Here is a 6,689-nt window from a genome sequence, read left to right on the forward strand (position 1 = left end):
AATAATTATTAAAGGTAGAATTTCAGAACAGCATGTAAATGTTTAATTCCATTTTTATAAAATTAAAACAGATGTTTGTGTATGAGTAAGAACATTGAAAGATGACATGATAAAGGTCCATAGTATTTACTACTGAGAAGCGAATGTAGGTTGAAAGGTGGTGGGTGCCACCTTCTGCATTACTCATGTTTTTGCCAGAATGTATTATCTTTGAAATTAAAAGAGTATTTTAAAAGTATGATGGATGTGATTGGTTGAATTAATCTAAGTGACCATCCAGAAGCCAACATAGAGATTTGAGGAGACCTAGATTTCTGATAAGTTGACCAGGCAGCTCCGATAAGTGAGTATCAGGACAAAAATCAAATGCCTTTGACCCTCTGTGACGAGAAGAAAAAGTGATAGAACAAGAATTTTTCATCACAGTCTCGTCCCATTTAAGCCCTTTTTAATCTTCCCAGTTTTCCCGAAGAAAAGACTACTCCAATTCCCTCTGACATGGCTGGGAATTACTAGCATTTTTTTTCTCTGACCTCGATGCTCCTCACTTACAGCTGCTTTTCCCCCTAGTTCAAACCTCTTTTTCTGGATTTAAAAATCTAAGTTTTAGACTCTTATATTCCAGCTTCTGATTCCTTCTTTGCTCTGACAGGGCCTTTTTCTATCTATATATTAGATTCATCTATTACAAACCTAAATAGAAGATGTTAAATTCTTAGTTTGCCCCCAAAACTATATCTTAGTTTGTTTCTAGCTCTGTTCAGAGAAGAAGAGACAGAGGCTCAAATATCTTTATTTTCTGTAGCAGCCACAGTGAAGGTACACGAGGAAGCTCATAATGAGAAAACACTGGACATTAAGTGTATCCAATCCATAGCCCTTGGTCTTCCTCAGTGAGAAAGCCAGAGTAATAATAAAAGCCAACTCTGGCTGGGCACTAGCTGCGTGCTGGCCATTGGCATCTCTTGAGTGATAACTGTGCAATGATTATGTTTACTGTACAGATGTAGAAACTGAGATTCAGAGGGGTTAAGAAACTTGCCAAAGGCCACATATTTAGGATTTAATGTAAATTTGTCTGAGTCAAAAGCCTAAGTTCTTAGTTCTGCTGTTCACCAGACCACATTGTGGCTTTAATTCAGCTTCCTGCATCTTTTCGATAAGGAGAAAAATGCACGCTCAGCAAATTAATTAATTAATTTGTTCTTTCCAACTTCATTAAGATACAGCTAACAAAATAAAAATTGTATATATTTAAGGGGTACAACATAATGTTTTAATGTATTTAATATGGAATTATAGATAACATTGTGAAATGATTATCACAATCAAGGTAATTAAATAAATTGAATAAATATACACCTATCACCTTAGAGAATTTAAATATTCATTCAGTTTGGCAGTTACAGTTCCCACGGCAAATAAGAATATTGGTTCTTTGGGTTTAGGCATCAGTATTTTGTGAGCATGATAGATATGAGTCCATCTACTTCCATCCAATCCAATGCTTGGATAAGATCTAGTTTCTATACTTGTAAAGCTAATGACCTCAGACCATCACTTTTGCTCTGAGTGGCCCAGACTCTTTCCTTTCTGGTGTCTCTTTCTCCTCTATCCCCAACTGCAACTAGACCCAGATTTAGGAGCTTAGCAAATAATAGGAAACACAGCAATATATTTGGTTATATTTATATATATTACATTTACAGTGAGAATTAGAAAAAAAAAGTGTACCTTTATTCCAGTTTTCACTTTTCTTGCTCAAGGGTAATTAATTTTCAGGAATCTCATTATTTATTAGAAATATACAGGTTATTATAAACAGTTACTCTGATTCCCAATGAAAAATTTGTAAGAATGAATTAATATTCTTACAATTTTTCTGATATTCTGGGCAAAGAAACTAATAACACTTTAAATGGTTGACTTTTTGGAAAAAGTTATATCTTTTGGTTTCAACTTTATTATTATGACAGGTGGTCTAATACCCCAGCCAGTTGTCTAAGCTAGAGGAGTACGTCACAATCGCATGGGGGGCATTTCTATACTCCCCCTCAAAATGGAATCCCCACTGTATATAGACACTTAAAACCACTTCATTAGACTCATTTGTGTGCTTCCAAGGAGAATATTTAGGTTGCAGAGAGTAAAGAAAAAAACATTTAGCTTGCACCAAGAAAATTTTAGTTCACCTTCTGTATCAAACCTAATAATATGGTTTGAATAATTCAGTTAGCCTCTCTTAGTGTCCCTCTCTGTGACAAGGATAACAGAATCTAGTCATAGGTTCTTGTGAAGCTCCTTATTGGCTCATACAAGGAAAATGTCGAAGCTAATTCTTATCATGACATAATCAGCCCTTCATGAGTCTGTCTCCATCTGTCTATCCAATGATATTTTCTCCCTCATGCCCTGCCACCCCACATTCTTGCCCACAAAACTACTCACAGTCTTCAAGCAACTCACGGCCTGCCTGCATGCCTTTGTTACTTAGCTACTCCACCATCGTGAATGTCTCCTCTTCCTCGCCACATGGCAAGAGCTCAGGTGTCAACACCTGAGAATGTTGGAGTTCATTGCATTAGCCTCTGTGCTCCCACAGCCCTGTATATGGGTCTCTGGTGGAACACTTGACATACTACTTTATAGTTAGTTCCTTATCTCCAATTAGACTGTGTGACCCTCAGTGCCGAGGACTCATTGTTATTCACCTTGTTTCTTCTTAGTATGTACTTGATAATCATCTATTGAATCAAATAGTTGTTGGATGAGAAGTAGAATGACATTTTAAGCTATGACAAAACTATATGGTGTTATTATTTTGCTAACAGCATTACCTTTTACTTATAGAGGTAGTTAATAAAACAGATGACTTACATGAAGATGTTAGGTCGCCTAGTCTTCGTTCCAGTACATAAAATATTCAAAATTGTTTGTGAAAAATGAAAAAAACTATTGTGGATGTTGAATTAGTAAGTCTAATCAATTGCATATTCTCACAAGCACTGAATTTATGGTTTGTTTGTAATTTACATATGAATCAGATATTGTATTGTTTTAATTTAAAGAGAATGCAGAGAAAATTAATGCTTGGAATTCAGATTTAATATGAACATATCTTCATAGGTCTGAATCTGCCCCTTTGTGCCCCTTCCAATGCTGAGAAATGTTCCCCCAAATCTTTCTTTTCCATATTTGAAAACAGCCGACCTGACCGAACAGGCATCATTCACATGTCAAGCCCCTCTAAGGAGTATGTGGAGATTTCAGGAAACTGGTTTCAGAGACCAGAGGGTTAAATTCATAACCTGGTGAAATAGTCCTCTGGATCAAAGCTACCTAGCCACTCTACCCTTTAGGGACTAAAAGATATTAAGCCATCTAATACAACTGTCTTATTTTATGAACGAATAAACAGATCTCCACGAGTTGCTGTATCTGTTCAAGTTCAGCACTCCAACTGATACCAAAACCGGGGTTCCCCAAACTATTTCCAATGGACCATTTCACTTCTCTTGACTGACCTGGGAAGGGGACGTACAGCCAATGACTTACTGTCAGTCTTGTGTTGACCCAAGAAAGCTCTTCATTTCTTCATGTTAAGGTAGAGGTTTGAGTATTCTGTTCTCAGTTCTCACTTATCGAGAGTGAAGAAACCATATTTGAAGACCAGATGAAAAGACAGCATCTTTCCATATGTTTTAAGGCAGAAGGGACTCTGGGGACATAGAACCCTCATCTGCTCTAAGGAAAGAGAAATGAGAGCAGGCCATTTTAGATCCTGAGCCAACCAAACGGACTAGAAACCCAGCAAAAACAAAGATATCTCATGCTACTTCTAGGATAATCCCCAGAGCTCCCTGCTGGAAGTTGTAGAGACATTTGGGAATATTAGTCTCTAAAGAATCCATTGTGGGAAAAATCTTGGTTCAGTGCCCAGACCCAGTTCTCAAATTCAAAATAACTGCTCTGTGACTTTGTGAAGTTCACTTATCCTCTCTGGACTTTGGTTTTCTTAGGTAAATAAGTCAGAAAACAAAATATTCTCTCACAATAGAAATCTTAGAGTTAATATTTTGTCATTCTAGAATATTTGAAGTGATATCCCACTGTGGTTTTAATTTGCATTTCCCCTATTCTTAATGATGTTGAGCACATTTTCATGTGCCTGTGGCCATTCTTATATCTTCTTTATATGAAAAGTCTGCCCATTTTTACTGGGTTGATTATCTTCTGAGAATGACTTTTAGGAATTGGAACTCTCATTTTTTCTTTAGTTTAAGCCTTTAAAAAATCCCAAATTTTATCAAGATATATGACCATATTTAATTTCCATACATCTTGCAGCATGTCCTAAAAAAACGTTTATCTTTTAATTTAAGCATTTCTTCCACAAGTCTCTTTGTGTAACAGAGCTCCTGAGTATTTATAGACCTAAGGATATTGGTAATATGTCTCTACATTGGAATGACAACTTTCCATATATAAAATTTTGAGTTTAAAACTGTATTCCTCCTATCAGTTAAAAATATTTCATTGCCTTTTTTCAGTCAATGTAGCTGTTAAGAAGTCCAATGTGAATATGACTACTGTTCCTTTGTAGGCAAGCTTCCCCTTCAGAATTTTCTCTTTGACTTTGAAATTCTTAAAACTTATTAAACCTATGGAGGTGAGAGCTTTTGATTTTTTTCTTCTTTGTCCCTCCATAGACCCTTAAAATCTGAAGTCATTAACATTTAACTGTTAATAATTTGTCTACATAATTTTTTAAAATATTTCTTTTTTCCAATTTTATTTTTTGTTCTTTTAGGATTCATGTATATTTTTCATGAATCCTTCCTTTATTTTACTTGTTGCAAATGGCAGTAATTTTTCTTCTATTACTGACTCTTTTTTTTGCCAGATATAGAATTCCTGGTTGATGGTGCTTTTCTTTCAGCATATTGTAGATAAATCATCTCACTGCCTTGTGGCATCCATGGTTTCTGATGAGAAATCAGTTAGTCTTGCTAAGGACCCCTACATGACTAGCTTCTTGCTGCCTTCAAGATTTTGTCTTTCAGTAGTTTGATTATAATGTGTCTCAGTGTGGATCTCCAAGTTTACCTATCGTAAGATCATTGAACTTCTTGGTATGTGTAGATTTGTGACTTTTATCAAATCTGGGAAGTTTTGAACAGTATTTCTTCATATATTCTTTCTACCTCTTTCTCTCTCTTTTACTGAGATAAAAATCAGTGGGGGATAGAGCACGTTGACAGCACCAAGAAGTTCCGAAATACTTAATCCTGGTTTAATCCTTTTATACCTAGTTCAATTCTTTTATTTATTTATTTTTTGTTTGCTGTAATTCTCTGCCTCTCCATAAAAGTCCTTTGGGACCTGCTACACACTATGTACGATCCGATCTGTGAATAACATTTATTTCACTTTTATGCATTATTTTAAACTATGTATTATTATCAGAATGAGGCATTCATCACTTCTAAAGAGTATATTTATATCCATATCTTTAAGCTTCTACCCCCACTCAAAAAAGATAAGAAGTTAGATTGCATAATGCTCTGCCCACTGGAAGGATTTCTCCTCACCTCTGTTCTTTAGAGTTACTCCTGAGTAGGGTCGTATATGGCAGTACACATTCTTGGCAGTATCCATCTCTCTATTTTCAGCTCATCACAATTCATCATGATTTATCCATGAACTCCAGATTCAACTGTTTTCCACTGCAAGCCAGTGGTGTGAGTCGAGTAAAAGGAAACTAAAACCAGGGTAGAGGACCTGGGCATCTGGGCTGACCATCCCTGCCTGTCACCTGTGCTCTCTGGATTTGCTTGAGCCTAACCTGAATATTTCCACTGTATGATGGCTTGCTGCTACACCCTTACACCCTGGCTCAAGTCTTAAAACTGGGTGAAGAGACTGGCTGCTTTTTAACTGAAATAATGGGAGGCAGACAGGGTCACAGGCTGGTCTACGACTGTTCACATGTTGCCAGTGTTCTAAGAACAGCAGGAGAACAAGCACCTTTCAAACTCTTGTTTGTGTCAAATTAGAAAAAGCAAGATTTAAGGCCAATCCATATTAAGGGGTGCAAATTTCACCTCCTGAGAGGAGATACAAATTCACATTGTAAGGATGCAGAATCAGAGAAAGAAGTTGGAGCCAATTGCTAAACCTACCATGAAACCTTTTCATAGTAGTCAGGCAATGGGTGCCAACAATTCTCTGCCAAGGGAAAGTGAAATGCTTCCACCCATCTGGAGGACTTAAAGGATTTTGAGGATCCACTGTACTGCATCTAAAGGTCCTAATGACAGTTCTCACATTTCCACCCCTTTTCTTGAAGAACTCTGAATTTAGAATAGGAGGCCTTGTAGGTCTACATACCCCAAACTCTTACAATCAAATTCTGGGCCTGAGGGATCTTTGGAAACGGGGTGGAGTGAGAGACGTCCCCAGATCTCTCTCCTTGAAACAACAATACGCTGAACATCTAAAACAACAAAAACAAACAACTGCACACCAGTATGTTTGAGCATGGGATCTGCTCATAAGAGCTACCACAGGTCAGAACCTTGGGTGTCGGGCAGTGGACTGGGAGAAATAAAGAAACTGCTGCTCACAGCTTATGGAGCTCTTAGCACGAGCAAGGGGAGCGGTGAAGATGCAGCGACTTCCCTGAACAG

This window comes from Pteropus alecto, unplaced genomic scaffold (assembly GCF_000325575.1).
Source record: "Pteropus alecto unplaced genomic scaffold, ASM32557v1 scaffold178, whole genome shotgun sequence".
Taxonomy (NCBI): domain Eukaryota; kingdom Metazoa; phylum Chordata; class Mammalia; order Chiroptera; family Pteropodidae; genus Pteropus; species Pteropus alecto.